Source organism: Culex pipiens, chromosome 3 (genome assembly GCF_016801865.2).
Source record: "Culex pipiens pallens isolate TS chromosome 3, TS_CPP_V2, whole genome shotgun sequence".
In the NCBI taxonomy this organism is placed as follows: domain Eukaryota; kingdom Metazoa; phylum Arthropoda; class Insecta; order Diptera; family Culicidae; genus Culex; species Culex pipiens.
The window spans coordinates 71,203,887-71,223,099 of NC_068939.1; positions in this window are offsets into that span (position 1 = coordinate 71,203,887).

Genomic DNA, 19,213 nt, shown 5'->3' on the forward strand with positions numbered 1-19,213 from the left:
TCCGGACATCGTTTACATACATTTGAGTGAGATCCGGCTTCAAAAAAGTACATAAATATCACTTAAGTGGTCATAACTCAAGACAGAGTTGCCAGATCTTCAATGTTGTGGACTCGTTGGAAAGGTCTCTCAATTACCTAACCAACGATGGGTCGCATGATGGATCCGGACATCGTTTACATACATTTGAGTGAGATCCGGCTTCAAAAAAGTACATAAATATCACTTAAGTGGTCATAACTCAAGACAGGGTTGCCAGATCTTCAATGTTGTGGACTCGTTGGAAAGGTCTCTCAATTACCTAACCAACGATGGGTAGCATGATGGATCCGGACATAGTTTACATACATTTAAGTGAGATCCGGCTTCAAAAAAGTACATAAATATCACTTAAGTGGTCATAACTCAAGACAGGGTTGCCAGATCTTCAATGATGTGGACTCGTTGGAAAGGTCTCTTGATTACCTAACCAACGATGGGTAGCATGATGGATCCGGACATCGTTTACATACATTTGAGTGAGATTCGGCTTCAAATAAGTACATAAATATCACTTAAGTGGTCATAACTCAAGACAAGGTTGCCAAATCTTCAATGTTTTGGACTCATTGGAAAGGCCTTTCAATCACCTAACCAACGATGGGTCGCATGATGGATCCGGACATCGTTTACATACATTTGAGTGAGATCCGGCTTCAAAAAAGTACATAAATATCACTTAAGTGGTCATAACTCAAGACAGGGTTGCCAGATCTTCAATGATGTGGACTCGTTGGAAAGGTCTCTTGATTACCTAACCAACGATGGGTCGCATGATGGATCCGGACATCGTTTACATACATTTGAGTGAGATCCGGCTTCAAAAAAGTACATAAATATCACTTAAGTGGTCATAACTCAAGACAGGGTTGCCAGATCTTCAATGATGTGGACTCGTTGGAAAGGTCTCTTGATTACCTAACCAACGATGGGTCGCATGATGGATCCGGACATCGTTTACATACATTTGAGTGAGATCCGGCTTCAAAAAAGTACATAAATATCACTTAAGTGGTCATAACTCAAGACAGGGTTGCCAGATCTTCAATGATGTGGACTCGTTGGAAAGGTCTCTTGATTACCTAACCAACGATGGGTCGCATGATGGATCCGGACATCGTTTACATACATTTGAGTGAGATCCGGCTTCAAAAAAGTACATAAATATCACTTAAGTGGTCATAACTCAAGACAGGGTTGCCAGATCTTCAATGTTGTGGACTCGTTGGAAAGGTCTCTCAATTACCTAACCAACGATGGGTCGCATGATGGATCCGGACATAGTTTACATACATTTAAGTGAGATCCGGCTTCAAAAAAGTACATAAATATCACTTAAGTGGTCATAACTCAAGACAGGGTTGCCAGATCTTCAATGTCTTGGACTCATTGGAAAGGCCTTTCAATTACCTAACCAACGATGGGTCGGATGATGGATCCGGACATCGTTTACATGCATATAATTGAGATCCGGGTATTTGTGAAAACACATTTTTATACATAACTTTTGAACTACTTATCGAAACTTCAAACAATTCAATAGCGATGTATGGGACCCTAAACCAAGTCGAATGCAACTGGTTCGATCAAAATCGGTTCAGCCAGTGCTGAGAAAACTCAGTGAGAATTTTGGTCACATACATACATACACACACATACACACACACATACACACACACAGACATTTGTTCAGTTTTCGATTCTGAGTCGATATGTATACATGAAGGTGGGTCTAGGAGCTTTTAATAGAAAGTTCATTTTTCGAGCAGGATTATAGCCTTACCTCAGTGAGGAAGGCAAAACACGATGCTCGATCTCTCAAGTTCGTTTTCAATATGAATGGCGCTGAAATCGATCGGATCTGATCGACTCGGCGGTGGCGGTGAAGGTACACCATCGCGATCTGTCAATCTTAACGAGTGCAGTTCATTCATCAAGCTCATCGTCCTCTATTGATGCCAAAAATGAAAACAACAAAAAAAAATGTGGCGGCGTTCTTTAAATGGGCACAAAAGTTGCCTGCGAGGACCACCAACAACGTACGCATCACGCGATTCAATGAGGTAAGTTATTTTTTTCACTTTTCAGCTACAGTTATGGCATTCTCATTTGCGTTCGCAGGGATCTTCCAATTTTGTTTTCTCATTATTTTCCTTTTACAGTTTCAGCAACTGAACAAAACGATTGCCACATTTTGTTGTGTTCATTATCTATAATTTTACATTTATATTGAAACAGTATATCCGAAAAAAATGCTTTTTTGTCGTCTCTCTGGGTAGCTTCAGATATATAAGATGGAAAAGTGCATATGAACAAATCCAAATCTGATGGTTTCGTACCGTATGCTTTTCCGAAGCAATATTTTAGTTTGAAAATTTCTTTTCTGATTTCTCAATAAATCTCGCTATTTAGATGGATTTGTGAGTACTTTGAACAGTATACTTCGATTATAGTTCTATAATCTGATGCCTCCCTCTCTCAACAACCCTTTGACATAGACAGGGTCAACTTAGAGAGGGTCGACTGTAATTTCATCGTTATGCCTCTGACATTACCACTACACCTTTTTGCCTTCCTCACCTTACTGAGGAAAGGCTATAAAATCACTTAAAAATGAACACATTTTTTTTATAATTTGACGTTCTAGAACCACCTTCACGTATACATATTTACTCAAACTCAGAGCAAATGTACACAGAAAAAAAAAGTTGAATTTTGGATTGTTGAAAATTGGATAAGTTGAATATTACCTCTATTTTTGAGTAATATTACATAAAAAATGTGAACCTGATGAATATTCATCAAAAACTGATGAAAATTCATCATTTTCTGGGGTAAAATTAATCATTTTTTTTGACACAGAATCTGTCACCATTTCCTGATGAATATTACCATCGTTTTTTTCTGTGTAAGTGTGTGTGTGGTGGGAAGTTGATCAAAAATTGTAACTCGATTATCTCGGCACTAGCTTAACCAATTTTGTTCGTTTGGACTCATTCGATCCGTCTTGGAGTCCCATACGTTGCAATTGAAAATTATAAAGTTGTGTTAAGTACTTCAAAAGTTATGCAAAAAAACTACTTTGACTAATGCCCGGGAGATTTAAAAAAAGGTGGTTTTTGTCTTACTACACTTTTTCAGAAAGGTATTCAAGAGACCTTTCCAACAAGCCCATAACATTGAAAATCTGACAATTTTATCAAAAATAATTAATATGAGGAAGGCACCAACCATCTTAAGATTAGTAACGAACGTTTTTTACTATATTTTGCACTGTAATTAACCTTTTTTTTGCTTAAAGATGTTCATAAAATTATTTACAAATTTCATTTCGGACTTTGTTAAATTTGAAGTTGATTGCTTTTTGAGAATAAAAATGAAAAGAATTTCAATTTAATTTTCAAATATTAGTCAAACTGTCATAAAAATTACGTATTTGTAATATTTCCTGACATTTTTTGATATTTTGTTTCGAAATTCAATAGCATGTCAAGTTGTCAAGATTTACGTTCTTTTAATCTATTTTTTTCAATCCAAAAAATCAGCGATAAGATTAAAAAGCAATTCATAGAGCCCCTAAAGTAACCCAGAAAAAAAACATCATCAGCTGAATTTACGATTCAACTATCCTAATTTTACTGAGGATTCAGAAATTTATTTGCTAAACAATCTCTAAAACGAATCACATTCTAAACTTTATATTCATCAAAAGTAAATCAGTAAAAAAAGTAATACATTTTTGTATGTTGTCACACCCAAAGGAAAAATATATCTCAAAATCTGCAACAGTGGATTTGCTGCAGAAAATGTCACATTTTATAACATTTTTTGCAGCAAGCCCGTCGATAATTTTTGCCCGCGTGTAAACATGTCAGCGATCTGCAGTTCTCACCAACACATATAATGCTGGCCCGTCCCCGAACAACACTCCAAAGAGAAGCATACACGCAAAACCGCCAATGGGAATTTTCTGAGCATTGGTATAAAATTCTTGAACATTGGATGGTCATAAACGATCATGCTCATTTGATGTTCAAAGCGCTATGCCCATCCGATGTTCAAAATGCTTTTTGACAATTTGACAGCACGTTTGAGTGTATGCGTGCCTTCGCAGACCAAAAGTTTGATGTTTTCTCTATTCACCACTGGCGGCGCCACTGTACGTAGCAGCTTGTGGGGCTAGTTCCGCTTTTCGCCACCAGATGGATTTAGTCGATTTCCCAGGACACAAACCAAAAATCATCATAGAATATTTATCGAAACAGCCAATTTGTCCTGGTAAACCAAAATTCTAACTAAACCAATCGAAATGATCAAGAAATCAATATCAAATTAGTTTAAATTTTGGTTTTCAGGACAAATTGGCTGCGTCGATAAATATTCCTCGCAAGAGAGAGCATATTTATCGAAAAACATACAGCACATTTTTTATTAGCTTTAACATAATAAATAAATTTTCTTGTTTATATAAAGTAACACAACCTATTAAATGTTTTTCTGTCGTTTTGTCATCTCTATGACAATAATTAACCATGAGTCTACTGGCACAAGTTTCAGATCACGCTGGACCATTTTGCCCTTGCAGTCGATCACATTTCCGGCGTTTGACAGTAACGTTTGCAGATCCGAGCCGGTGATTCCCTCGAGAAGTCTAGGTTCGGTGTTGTTGACCGGTTTCCCGAATCGGCGACGACTTGGACCACCTGAGGGCGCTGGGGCTTGCTTCGACGGAGCAGCAACACGCATCTTCTTGTGCTCGTAGTTCGTCTGGCCCACCCGTGCTGTTAGGCGAAACCCGGACCCCGATGGGAGGGATCCTTCCGGTCAGGATCGCGATCGCGGCTGCTGAAAGTACGATGACGCGGTTCGCGGTTGGGAAGGTTTGCGCGTGCGTTGATCCGCCGGCTGTTTCGCAATCAGAGCAGTCTCGGTGAAGTGTTGCGAGAGCGTTGAATGTTTCGGCTGTGAACTGGACTTGCACCAACTCATCGGAAGTGAGGCCTCGGCGTCGGTCAGGCGAGCTTGCTCGACAAGATCTAGGTTCAGTCGTCGCGAGTAGTGGCCAATGGTTTAACGTGGTGATCATCGCCGGGGTGATTCCCATATTGATCGCTCGTAGAAATGTTCTGCTCTGAGTGCATGCTGGAAGTCAATAATTCAAGTCATTAAATATATTCGGTAAAAATGTCATTCAACCTTACCAAGATGCAGCTGGTGATCGTAATGCAATCGCCTTCTTCTCGCACAGCACGCAGTGGTAGCTCGTCGTACTCGTACTCCAAACCCACCTTCGACCCTTCCTTGACACGGTCGACGGTAATCCGCAACTCGGCCACCGGTTGCACGCCATTCTCCAAGCCAGGTGAACTGTTCAGAAGGATTTTTTTAGATACAGTACTTGATCGATAACTGGGCTGGGAGCATGAATCGAAAAATGACGTGGGGATCGTAAATGCAACAAATAAAATATAGGTATCTCTAAAAAAAATTTGGACTTTTCTTGTGATTGTTTTTGTTACATTTGGTTGACGCCCAATTGAAAAGCATCTTAATTAGACAACGCCTAGTTATCGAACATGTACTGTACAAGTTCTATGAGAGCACTCACACTTGTTTTCCAGCGCTGAAATTTTCTGAAACGTGTTCACCGTCTGTACCGATGACCCGATAGCTCAGCCGGATTTGGTTCTTCCGGTCGACAATGTGCTCATCGAGCAACGCGATCCTCCGGGTGGTTCCCCCGAGCTGGTTGTTCTCAAAGTTGATCTCCGGCGACGGAAGGAGAGAGGAAAAGGAAGCAAGTGACCTTCTTGGTTGACAGCAAACACTTGTTTTCACGAAGCATTCCCCGGGGGAACTGGACTTTTGGCCAAGCTGTGGCGAACACCGGAATACCCACAAACTCCGTTAAATCCGACTCGGCAGACGCGCAAAGTAAAAACTGACAACGCGAAAAAACAAAAACGTCAAACTGGTTGCAAAAGAAGAACAGGCTATTTTAAAAAAGCCGAAGAAGAATTTCTTCGATTGAGAGTGGCGGTGTGCAAAAAACACGCACACTAACACAAAAAACTGCATCGTATGATTAAGAGTACGGCGGTGTTGGTAATTTTTAAAACGCTTTGAGCATCCGATGCTCAATAATTTGAACATCAGATGGGTTATTGTGATTGAGCATTCAATGGTCACCGGAATTTCTTTGCGTGTATGTTGGTGCTCTTTCACTCACTTTTCATCAAGCATCCATGGCGCGGTGGTAGCGTGTCGGATCAATAACCAAGAAGTTGGTGGTTCAATCCTCGTTCTACTAAGTGTTTTCAATTCAATTCAATTCAGTTTTTATTAAGTAAATAATCAATTCACAATTTGCTTTGCAATAAAACCTAATAGAGATTTGGAGGTCCTTTCAGCTATGTGTTGATAAATTTGTCTTTCGACACAATTGGTTATTCTAAAGGCTAATCAAAAGTAGGAAAAAGTTCAAGAAAAAAAAAAACCTACACAATTGCTATAGAAAGGGGATAGTTAGAGGAAAACTTAAAGCTAGATCACAGAATGATTTTGTCTGTTGACGCCGAAGAGCAGCGCTGCACGAGGTAGCTTATCCGTTGTATACGTATTTGATCATGAGCTCTCCCAGAGCCATGAACTGTTCTGCCTTGTTCCGGCAGGCACGAAAACGAGTTAGCATTTCCCCCGCGAGGGCAAAAAACTCTGGCAGAGTGAATAGATCATCTCCGGACACAGCTGCTTGTTCCGGAACTGTACCGCTCGCCGCGGTCACGCTTGCGTAGGTCCCTCCCCAGCCGGGAGGAATCGCTGGAGTAATCCGATCTGCCGCGCCTTGTCCAGCTACAGGAACGGTTGGGCTTAATCTTGGAGGCGGCCGGGTCGCTGGAAGCTTATTTTTCTTCTTGGCCTGCTCCTCGAGATATGCTTTACGCGCGGCACAGCCACGGAAGTTCGCTGTATGGTTGCCATCGCAGTTCGCGCACTTGACACGCGACCGGTGCTGCTGAGCGTCGCTTTCACTCAGCCTCGCTTTCTGGGGAAGTTTGCACTTCTCCGTGAAATGCATTTCACCGCATTTAACACAGCGCGGCGGGAGGTTGCAATTTCTTGAGCCGTGGCCGAATTTTTGGCAACGGTTGCATTGGGCTGCGTCTGTCGAATTCTTTGAGAAATACCTCCAAGTCACCCAGAAACCGTCCAACGTTTTTTTCCGTCGGAGATCCTGGAGCTTGACGGTACCACGATCGAAGTAGAGTAGGTACAGCACGTGAGTACCCGTGACCGTAGTCGTTCTTGAGAGCACCTTGATGTCCCGGGGGTGAACGTTTACGTCGGCAAGGTGCCCAGCCAGGTCCTCCACTGGCCGGTCCGTGTACCCTTGCAGGACTATTTTAACCGGCACCGTTTCAGCCGGATCGAATGTGAAGTATTTCACGTTGTGTGTTTTGAGGACCATCAACACTTTATCGTAATTCGCTCTTAACAACGTGATCACTTGCACATTCTTCTTACCGATCTTCAAACAGTAGGTTTGACCCTCCAGTAGCTCGTCCACATGATCGGCTAGTGTGTCGACGACAAATATCGGCGGAGGTCTTCTTTCCTTCGCCGCAGTTTTGCTGGTTTCTGCTTTCTTCGACCCGCGTGCAGGGTCGTCGTCGTCGTCACTACTGCTGGTGCTGCAGTCGTCTTCATTGTCCTCATCATCACCACTCAGCGGCTCGAACTCGTTGCGTGTGGGGACGGGGGTGACGGAGGAGACGCCGGAGGCCTGCCGGCCTGCCTTAGCTGTCTTCACACGTAGTTGGTACGGGCTGCGGTAGTGTGGATGCAGCTTTGTTTTGTCAATGCCTTCCAACGCTGTCGCCGCGGTGGAAGGCTTGATTTGACTATTGGCCGGATTGTTTTTAGTAATCCGGCCAGGAGACGGGTTCCGCGAGGTCCCCGGTGCTGCACTCGAGTTGCCATGCCTAGCGCCACGCTTGGGCATCTCCGGGCGGCAATTTCGCGATTAAACACTTCACCCGCGGCGTGGAAAAGTCGAAAATTTAACGGAGCACTAAAATTGTGTTATGGCTGGCTCCAACGTAGGTAGCCCGATGACTAAGTGTTTTTTTTTGTGAAATACAACCAAAAAGCCGTCGGTAATGTCGATAATTGTCGGTAACGGGCAAAAATGTCATACTCCTATATCGCAAAAAATGCATGAGGACAGATTTAATGCAGATTCTGATATACTTTCATGCCGCCATGCATCACAATCATGCAATTGTCAGTTGGGTCTATGAATTTCAGCAAATGGAAAATTTAATTACTTTAAAGAATGCAAAATTCCATAACATAACAAATTTATTTCAACATGTAGGTGAAAGAGGTGTAGGGGTAAGCGTGGTTGCCTCTCACCCAGTCGGCCTGGGTTCGATCCCAGGATGTCCCGGTGGCAAATTTTGAGACGAGATTTGTCTGATCACGCCTTCTATCGGACGGGGAAGTAAATGTTGGCCCCGGTCTAACCCAGAAGTTAGGTCGTCAGCTCAGTCCTGGTGTAGGAGTCGTCTCCCTGGGTTCTGTCTCAGTGGAGTCACTGATAGTCAGTTGGACTCACAATCCAAAGGTCGTCAGTTCGAATCCCGGGATGGATGGAAGCTTAGTCGCAAAAAGAGTTTTGCAGTTGCCTCAACAATCAAGCCTTCGGAGACCTAGTTTCGAGTATGAATCTCGCAATCGAGAACGCCAAGGCATTGCTGTAGAGCGAATAATTTGAATTTATTTTGATTCCAGAGTTACGATCAAAAATGTGTACTGTGTTTGGTCAATCACATGTGATAAAACGTCCTCTGCCTAAATTTCCTTTGGCCAGCTATCGCACTTGCAGGGTGTGACAAAATAGCACGATCAGAATGCAGCACTGCTTGGCGTTTTCATGGGTTTGTTTTATATCACAGGATTGACATCGAATTGTGGAGATCTGTGAAAGTCAAGATAGCACGATCACGACGACTTACTCATAACATAGATTTATTTTAAAAAGAATATCGAGCACCTTTTATTGCCATTCTCTGCAAAACAAGACAGATGATGCATTGCTGCACATTAATGCTAAACAAAACTATTTATCGTCGTCTCGTCCAGAGCGCGGTTTTAATGATATGCTAATGCTTTCAGCTCGTGCCTTCCTTTCCTGTCCTGTTGAGCTGCTCGTTGGTCTTCCACTTTTTGCCCAAGCTATTTCTCTCACTCTCTGCCGTGGCCTGGCCTGTACAAACACTTGACCTTGCTCTGGATCAGCGTGTCAGCGGAGATGAAACAAGAAGAAGAAAAATTACCCTGCCTCCCCACAGCATCCTCACAAGGTGCACGAAAGGCTCGCGTGTGCGCAATTTGCAGTGTGCAAGTGCAAGTGCAGTCCTTTTCTGTCACTCTCATCGATTATTTATTGCCCGGGTCTTTGCAAGCAGCACACACACGATCTGCAACCTCTCTCTCCTCTATGCAGACGTTTAACGCTAGTTGAATGGGAACCACCGTTGACCTAGGGAAGGAAGGAGGGTAAATGACCAGTGTTTGACGCAAATTTTCATACCAGACGTATTATTTAAAACAAAACTTGAAGAGGTTCTCAAAAAAGTTGCATTTGAATCGGGGATGGTGGTGTAGGGGTAAGTGAGGTTGCCTCTCACCCAGTGGGCCTGGGTTCGATCCCAGAAGGGTGGCATTTTTCGAGACGAGATTTGTCTGATCACGCCTTCCGTCCGACGGGGAAGTAAATGTTGGCCCCGGTCTAACCAAGAGGTTAGGTCGTCAGCTCAGTCCAGGTGTAGGAGTCGTCTCCCTGGGTCCTGTCTCGCTGGTAGGCAGTTGGACTCTCAATTCAAAGGTCGTCAGTTCGAATCCAAAGGTGGTTGGAAGCTTAGGTGTAAAAAGAGGTTTGCAATTGTCGAGCGATTTAAAAAAAAATCTTATTTTTTAAAAATCTTCAAACAATTGCAATTTTTTAATTTCAGATTTATCGAGTAATTTTTTTAACTAGAAGCAATTAACCAGGGCTGCGAAGTCGGGTCATATTTCAAACGACTCCGACTCCAGCTCCGACTCTGGCTTTCTGAGATTAGTCGACTCCGACTCCGGCTCCGGCTTTCAGCTCCAAACGACCCCGACTCCGACTCCAACTCTGGCCTACGTACTCTAGCCGACTCCGACTCCAGCTTTTAACAAATGGTTGGTTCCGACGTCGACTCCACATATTTTTTAATGTTTCAAAAATTTCTTAACTATTATTTTGAAAACGTTGATAAATAGGACTATTTAAAAACTCTCTAAGTGTCATGTTTTTTTTTTCAAGAAAAATATGTTCAAATCATAAAACCAAAAAAAAAATCCTAGGTTATAATTTTTTTACGTCATTGAAAAAATAAATAAAAAATATCTCCGATTTGGAACGCATTGTTAGAAGAACAATTTTGTAAGTAAATTTGGATTTATTTACTTAACCTCAAATTTACATTAAATTTATCAAAATCTAATAAATTCAAATATTAAATTGTTATTGACTATCAAAGTCAGGCAGCAGGCTTGGCCGAATGGTTAAGCTGTGCGCATCGTAAGCGGATGATCATGGGTTCGATTCCCATCTGCTCTAACCTTCCATCGGATGGGGAAGTAAAACATTGGTCCCGGCCTTGGTTGTTGTTAGGCCGTTAAGTCATTCCAAGTGTAGGAGTCGTCTCCACGCTATAAGTACAAACAACTCGCCATCAGTTCGAACCCTGGAGTGGAAGACGTACATGGACATCACGCCACGGCTGATGGAGAACATTATTGCAAATAAATGTGTCTAAAAAAAATTTCGTTGAAAGGACGCTTACGGGGTCCTTTTCAATTATTCGTGACCTAGAAAATACTTTACCCAGGAATTTATGATTAATTTTAATTTTAAAATGTTCTATACATTTAAAAGGAGGCGCGTGATTCTTGAATCTTCACCTAAAACTAAGCTTTATGAATGATCGTGCGCCTCCATCAAAATATATGAATAAACTTAAAATTGGATAAAAACCTAAAATCCACAAGTAAAATATACGGATATTTCAAAAGGACCCTTATGCTACCCTTCCAAGAAGACATTTTCTAAGTACATTGATTTGCAATGATAATCATTTTCCTTCATATTGGCGTGGGACATACAGTATTTATTTTTTTCTATACATTTTATTATTAGGTTCTTTTTGGTACTGAAATCTTGAGATTTGTTCAACGATAATTTTCAACGCTGTCAAAATAATTTGCCTAGGGATCAACATTATCAGATTTTAGTAAATAAATAGTAAACATTAAGATAATCGATATATTCAACATATTCAATGATAATTTCAAAATTAGTTGCAACTTTTTTTGATCTTTTTTTCAGTTTCAATTATTTTGAATGCAACACATTGATTTGTTTGTACTAGTCATAAACAAAATGAGCATGTTGAGTTCCAAGTAATAGATTGTTATTATCGTTGATTTTTTGTTGGAAGAGTTATACTGTCAGTGACTTTTTTCTGGTTTCCAAAAACAGTTTATTTTATTTTTATTTATTTTTATTCTTTTTATGTACCTCTTAACTTTTTTCCTGAAAAATTATTTACTTAAAACCTCCAAGGCATTCGCTATCGATGAAAAGATGACAGTGTGTGTACTTTTTTCAGAAAGAACTGGATTAAATTTGGCCAAATTTGAATTGAATGGGTACATAAATATAATATGATACTACATACTTGGGTAAGAGGGGATTAACAGGTTATCATTTAGAGATCATAATGAAATAACACAATTAGAGCTTTCCAATCACAATAAAATGTTTCAAAATCATAATGGCTAAAAAATGGCAACGCAGTGCATGTGACTTAAAAAACATTTAAAAATATAAGAAGTTTTGTATAATAAGGTGTTTAATAGCAAATACTGAAATATTTTTTTTTTAATGAATTGAAGATAACTCCGACTCCGGGTTATCAGAAATTTTCGGCTCCGACTCCGACTCCAGCTTATAAACTTTAGCCGACTCCGGCTCCGACTCCGACTCAAGCTGTTCGAGTTTTTACGACTCCGACTCCAGGTCTCCAAAAAAGACCCGACTCCACCGACTCCGGCTCAGACTCCGACTCCGACTCCACAGCCCTGCAATTAACTGTCTGATCAAAAACAAATAACCTTACCCTAACTGATGCAAAAACGAGAGTAAAAGTTGTTGAGTCCCTTTTTACCTCCCTGTCCCTCTCCTCACCAACCCAGCCAATATCTCATTAGCACAAACGTCTGCCGTCACTCTTCCCTTATAGCAGCGCGCGAGCACACACACATTTCCTTAATTGATCATGAAATTAAAATTAAAATAAATCGCTCAATTGTGAATAAATCAAGCCATTATTGATCGCGCGTGCCTCCAGCTGACCTGGCAATTTACCCCCTTCACATATGGAATTGTGTGGCTTTGGTCGCCAAAGTTGTGGGCTTTTGAAAAAAAACTTAAGGAGGGCAAATTTCTCACTTTGGAGTGCAGCTGTAGTGTAGAGCGTGTGAAGAGTTCAAACAAACCGCCAATGCAATTTATGTACTCAATGCATTGGTTGAACTATTGGAAATCAATCATTGGACAAGTTTGAGGTCGACAAAAAAAAACTGATACAATTGAACGGTACATAAATTAGTAAAGTGTTTTTGTGACGATAAACTTGTGTGGCTTCGATAATTAAAATAGGTTTTCCAAAAACATCACATTTTAAAAAGGAAAACAAAACGACATTTACTTCAAAACATCTCAAACAATCTCATTTGTAATTCAAATCAAGTACCAACAGAACTCATAAAGCCTCGTATCAGCTCTCCACGGGATCCAACCGTGATAAATCTCTCCATTGTCCAGGCAATTGACGGTTGATAAATGAAGAACATGATTGGGTACAAAAGTCGCGCATAAACTGTGCCCTATTTGCCAAGGGAAAAATTAGCATCCCGTCAGTCGAGACTTTGCTCTAAATCCTCTGCGAACACAAATTAACTTGTAGTGGAGGATCAAGATACACCGAAGCTGATGCTGGGAAGGTGTCCTGAACTGGGGGCTTCTGGCTCGCTGGCTGGCTGGCATTGTTCGGTGTCCAAGATCTTGCAGAACACAACGGCTGAACACGCGATGTGCTGATCCAGATCGGTATCGATTCCAGTTCGAGGACACAATCGTACACACATACTCTCTGAGGTGGATTGAATATTTTACATTCTTGATGCTTGTTTCTCACTCCATTCAACACGGTTGGTGGAGGAGGGAGGGATGGTGAAATATGGTCTCGTGGCATGTCAGCAGCTACTGAACTGAACGCTTCAAGAACACAATCAGCAAAGCCACAGGAGGTATGAGGTATCAAAAGGTTTGTCCTTCGATTTTGTTTGCTGTAAGTGTTGAACCAATAAATTTTGTCTAGATTTTAAAGTTATTTGAAGATTTTATATAATAATATGATTTTTCAATAATTTTCAAATATTTTTTAACCTAAAACAAACCTAAAATTCTTCGTAAAACAACCCATTTTCAAAAAATTATGAAATTTAACATTTTTGCAAGTTGAATATAAAGTATCAATTTGTTATCAAGTATGATAGTAAGAGCATTTTTTTTATTCCCAAAATTATTAAAACATAACGTTTTATCAGAAAAGTACTCAGCATTCACGTTTTTTATCTGTTTGAATATCAAATGACTCGATTATCCGAAGGCTTTGTAAAAATTTCATTTCGAATTATAAAATCTTCGGATAATTGAATCATTTTTTTTTAATTTTCGCTGTCGAGCATCACTGAGAAATTTCATCTTTAATTTAATATACAATAATCTAATCAATTTTTGCAAAAAAATGGGATCGCAGATCTTGAATTTGTTTAAAGTTCGAAAAAAATTATAATATTTTGTTTATGATTCGATCATCCGAAGTCCCATACAATCCTTACGGATAAAAAATAACACAAAACTACGTAATTTCGGAAAAATACATAAATATGAAGTTATTGTATTTGAGTATCAGATGATTGATAATTTCATATTAACTTCAAAAGAAATGTATTTTTTTATAAAATATTTAAAATTTTCACAATATTACACATTTGAAAAAAAATCTCAAGGAATTTTTTTTTGAAATGATAGGCAAATTTGGAACTTTTTGTTTGCTTAAACTTAAATATATACAATGTATGAATGTATTTATACAAAGATAATAAACTAATGTAAACTAAAAAAAAATTATTTAGATTTTTTTTTTCAAAAAAAAACAAAAGGTCCGTTTGATAAATGTATATAATTTGCACACTTTTAAGCAAAAATTTGTGAAAAACAAAGTGACGAAAATATTTTTTAAAAGCTCTATTGAGAAAAAAATATTGAAAAAACAAACGTTACCATAGTGTGGCCTGTGGTTGAAAAATGTAAATGATGAGACAAGTCTTATAGGTAGAAAAATATTTTTCAAAAATTGATTAACTGTTACAGTATAATTTTTTTTAAATTTTCCAATATTTATTTTTATTTTTTGCTAAAACATTAAACCTGAGTTTTGTGAAAAAGTTTGGTGTTCATGAGCGATTGTTTTGCAAAATTTGGAAAATGTTCCAAAGCTTAATGATATATTTAGTTTTACATTTTTCAGCCATCAAAAGCAGACAAACTACTTAAATCCAGATCATTTGTTTGAAAATTCGTATCAAAGGAAAATCAATTCATAGAAATCCATAGAAAGTGTCTCATCTTTAAATGTAATGAAATTTTAATGGAATTTAACCGATTTTTTTAAATAACTTTCCAATGTTCCATTTCATTGCTATCTTGCAAAAAAAGAAAGTAAATTCGTATGCTTTGGATTTCAGATTTTTTTAGTAACTCACAAATATTTGATCGTTAATTAAAAATTCCAGGTTCAAAAATAATTTATTTTTCCAAAGAATCATATGGGCATGATAACCTGAATAATAATCTTCGAATGAAATGAACCCACTGTAACCAAAACATTCGCAAATTGTCTGCGGTGCATTTCTGCGGTTTCTCATACCGACCACAGAGAAAAAAAAACCACAGACATTACGCCCCTGAGGCTAGATGTCAACATCATTATCGTCATTCTGGACGGTTTGCGGTTTTCACTTACTTTTACCAAATTCGTTTAGTACGTTTCAATCACCAGCAGCCCTCATTCCCTCACCTTAAGGAGACCCCTCGAAAAATCTCTGGTACTCCCAGCCAGCTCCAGGGCCTTGTCGGCGCCGAAAACCGTGCGTATTTATCCGTTAATTAATGCCCGTTTTTGCTTGGTTTTTATTTTATTTTTTATTCGCTCCTTGCAGCAGGGTTCACTTTCGTTTGGCAGCAGCAACTGGACGTCGTAAAAATTTGGGTCATTTCGAAAAAGTCAAGCTGCTGCCGCTGGAATGTGCGAAACAAAAGGTCTCTGTCGAGGAGCTGACCCTACTGAGACGCTTTGCGTCCAACGAGCACAGTAAAATGCTAATAAAATTGAAAAATAATCATTATTAAATAAGAATTTTTTTAACAATATCTTGTCATTCAATAAGATCAAATTTTAAAAAATATTTTTGGTAAATTACACACATTTTTTTCACAGTGTAGCGAATTCTATGCGTCACGCACAGTCTGTATTTTCATTTGGGTCTCCCCAGGGGGGCGATAAAATTTGTACATTGTGCGTTATCGTAGCGCCACGATCTGGAACTTGGGGAAGGCTATTGTGTCATATTGGTTAATGCCTGGTTTAGTTTTGAGTGACGGGAAAGACAGTCACAGAGCAGACACTTCAAATTACAGCTTGAAAACCAAATAAGACTTAGTTGAAATTTGTTTGAATAAAAGTAAATCAAATAATCGAAAATGTACCACTGGATTGGGTAAAATCATTAACTAGTTCAGTAGACGATAGTCCTCCTAGAACAAACCATAATTACATAACAGAATCCCTTAATCACAGCCGCTCAATGCTTAAAGCTATTTAAAGAAAACTTTAGTATGCTCTAATAACCGCAAAAGGTTGCCAACTGCCTAGAGATGAACATTTTACTTTTCCGCAATATTTTCACCATTTCCAAAGCAAAGCTCTCCTTTCCCGTACTGAGACTCTGACCCCTCCAACCTGCCGTTGATGGGATTTAATTGAATTAATTTTACCGGCAAAGTTTTATCGATCCTTATCGCATTCATTTTTACGATTTTCCCCCGTCCAAAGAGGCCTGAGTGCGGCTCATGGTGCCTTCCTTACCCTCCTCGAAGCACAAAATCCCATAGAGCATCGCATTATTCCTTATTCGATTTGCCTCATTTGGCCCGCGGGTTTACACTCTGCGAGTGTTCGATCAAAAACGGCTTAGCTTTATTTTTCGTTTTTTGTTCTTTTTGTGCGCCACACACAGTGTACGGCTTGATACGGTAAAGGTAAGCTTTTGGGTCAGTTGGGTGAATTAAAAAAAAAAAGTAAGTTTAAAAAAAATCAAGATATTCCGCCAATTCATCAAAACATAAACTAGAGGAACAGCGTGTAATTCCAACGTGCACCTAGTGTTGGCATATAAGCACACTTACAGTCTATAATAGCTTCTAAAAGAAGTTTTTAAACTAAAATAGAATAATAAATTGTTCAGTTGGAAGTAAGCAAGCAAGTAACCAAGTTATTGATTTTTGCAAAATAATTTGTTTAAAAATTTGGAATCAACAAATTTGATGCGATAGGACCGAATAATTAACCTTAAAAAACATATGAGCAAATCTCTCTGAAATCGACCGATTTTGACCACCTTTATTTTGTGTGTATTTGATTTGGCTCAAACTATGCTGGGGTCTTCTCTATGACCTAAGAAGCCACTGTGGTTCACCTGTACAAGTCTCCATACAATTTTGGCAGCTGTTCATACAAAAATAATACGTGGTGTCTTCGGCAAAGTTTTAGGTATTGATAAGGATTATTTATAAAAAAAATAGGATCACAAAAAATGCTGATTTTCAAATTAACTATTTATTACAACAAAAAAAAAACAATTTCTCAGGATCTGAGAGTTTTAATATTTGTTTTCTTTTTATTGGTCATAGGGGACAATAACAGTATCAGAGAAGTATGACCATAGAGAAGTATGGACAAAAATGTTGACAGATTTTTTGCATGCAACATGCAAGTTTTCAAGATATAGCCACTTAAAATTTAATTTAACTGAAAAATTACCTTTTGATTTTGAAACTGGGTCCATGATTGTCCATTCCTGAAAATAATTTGTTCAAAAATTTCCAATATAATCTTTTCGAAATATATATCTTAAAAATTTTGGAATCAAGACTACGTTTCAAATGATCGTAATATTGAATTTCTGGCCCTTTTGAAAAGTTAGTCTTGATTCCTAAATTTTCAATGTATTTTTTTTCGAAAAGTTCATAAAATTTCACAAATGTTTCATTTTTTAAAATTGAAAATTTGACCATCAGTTACTGAAATATTGTGTTGAAAGTTTGTGGGTGTTCTTAATTTGTAAGAAGTCATCCTACAGTACCGTCATCAGGGGTGATATTGGTTCTGGGGTGAGATAGGGTCATACAAATTTCAGCATTTTTGTACGACCCAATCTCACCCCCAGACCCAATTTCACCCCTGATGACGGTATATTTAAATGTTTTTTTAAAGGTTTGATTCAATACATTAAAAAAAACTTAAAACTCTGTAATGTTCACTTAAAACATACATCTATTCTTTCATTTAACCTTGATCAGAGCCGAGGGACAAAAAAAATCATCCACATTAACGACCCCCGGGTCTTTTGTGGTCTCTATTGCAAGTTTCTGCTCGAACCTAGGAGTCCGAAGGCTTGATTATTGTAGAGGCAATTGCACACCTCTTTTTATACCTTAGCTTCCATCCACCCCGGGATTCGAACTGACGACCTTTGGATTGTTAGTCCAACTGCCTACCAGCGACTCCACCGAGGCAGGCCCAGGGAGACGACTCCTACACCTGGACTGAGCTAACGACCTAACCCTTTTAGGTTAGTCCGGGGCCAACATTTACTTCCCGTCCGACGGAAGGCGTGATCAGACAAATCTCGTCTCGAAAAATGCCACCGGGACCGTCTGGGATCGAACCCAGGCCGACTGGGTGAGAGGCAATCACGCTTACCCCTACACCATGGTTCCCGGCTTCGGTTCCTAAAAAGTCTGAACCTAAAAAAAGGTTTACTTCAATAAAAAAATAAAAGTTCTTCTCGATTGCAAGATAAGTCTAGCTTTTGAAAAAAAAAAAATTAAACAAAGGTGACATTAATAGGATAATAATTTATTTTATTAAACGGAAAACCTTATATCTTTTAAAAATGTGCAGGCGTAATTTTTTTTCATAAAATATTTTTCAATCAATCATCGTTTGCAATGGTGTTTTTTAGCTGGATTGGCTTTAATCACTGGGTTTCTTACGTCTAACGTCAATTTGACCATCAGTAAGATTACTTTGAATGTTTCTTTAAAAAAATTAACAATTAAATGTTTGTGAAAGAAAGCATAAACACTTTTAAAAGATGTTTTTCATAAGAAGTAAAGTTTATGAAAAGTTCCAAGTTCAGTCAAAATTGTTCTGATTTTTGGTATTTGAGCAAAAGACTTTCTACAGGTTGCATTATATAGAAAATTGTCCAATAAATTCGATAAAAATACAATTTTAACCCTTAAATGCCCACTTATATTATATTTTAACGTTTTATGTATTAAAATTCAGTTTTGACCTATTCCTTATATTTTTATTTGTTTTAATTTATCACCATCGTGTTCCCCGGACAATTTTACATAATGATCAATGTAGACCTCAAACTAAAATGAACTATTGGTGAGATACAGCGAATTTACTGAAAAAAGTTTGATTTGCGGGATTAATCCCTTTATGTTGAAAAAAAAACACCATGCACTTCCGAGTGCTGCGCACCATCAAGCTTTTTTCAGTAAAATCGCTGTATCTCAACAATAGTTCATTTTAGTTTGAGGTCTACATTGATTATTAGGTAAAATTGTCCGGAGAATACGATGGTGATAAAATAAAATAAATAAAAATATAAGAAATTGGTCTAAACTGAATTTTAATACTTAAAACGTTAAAATATA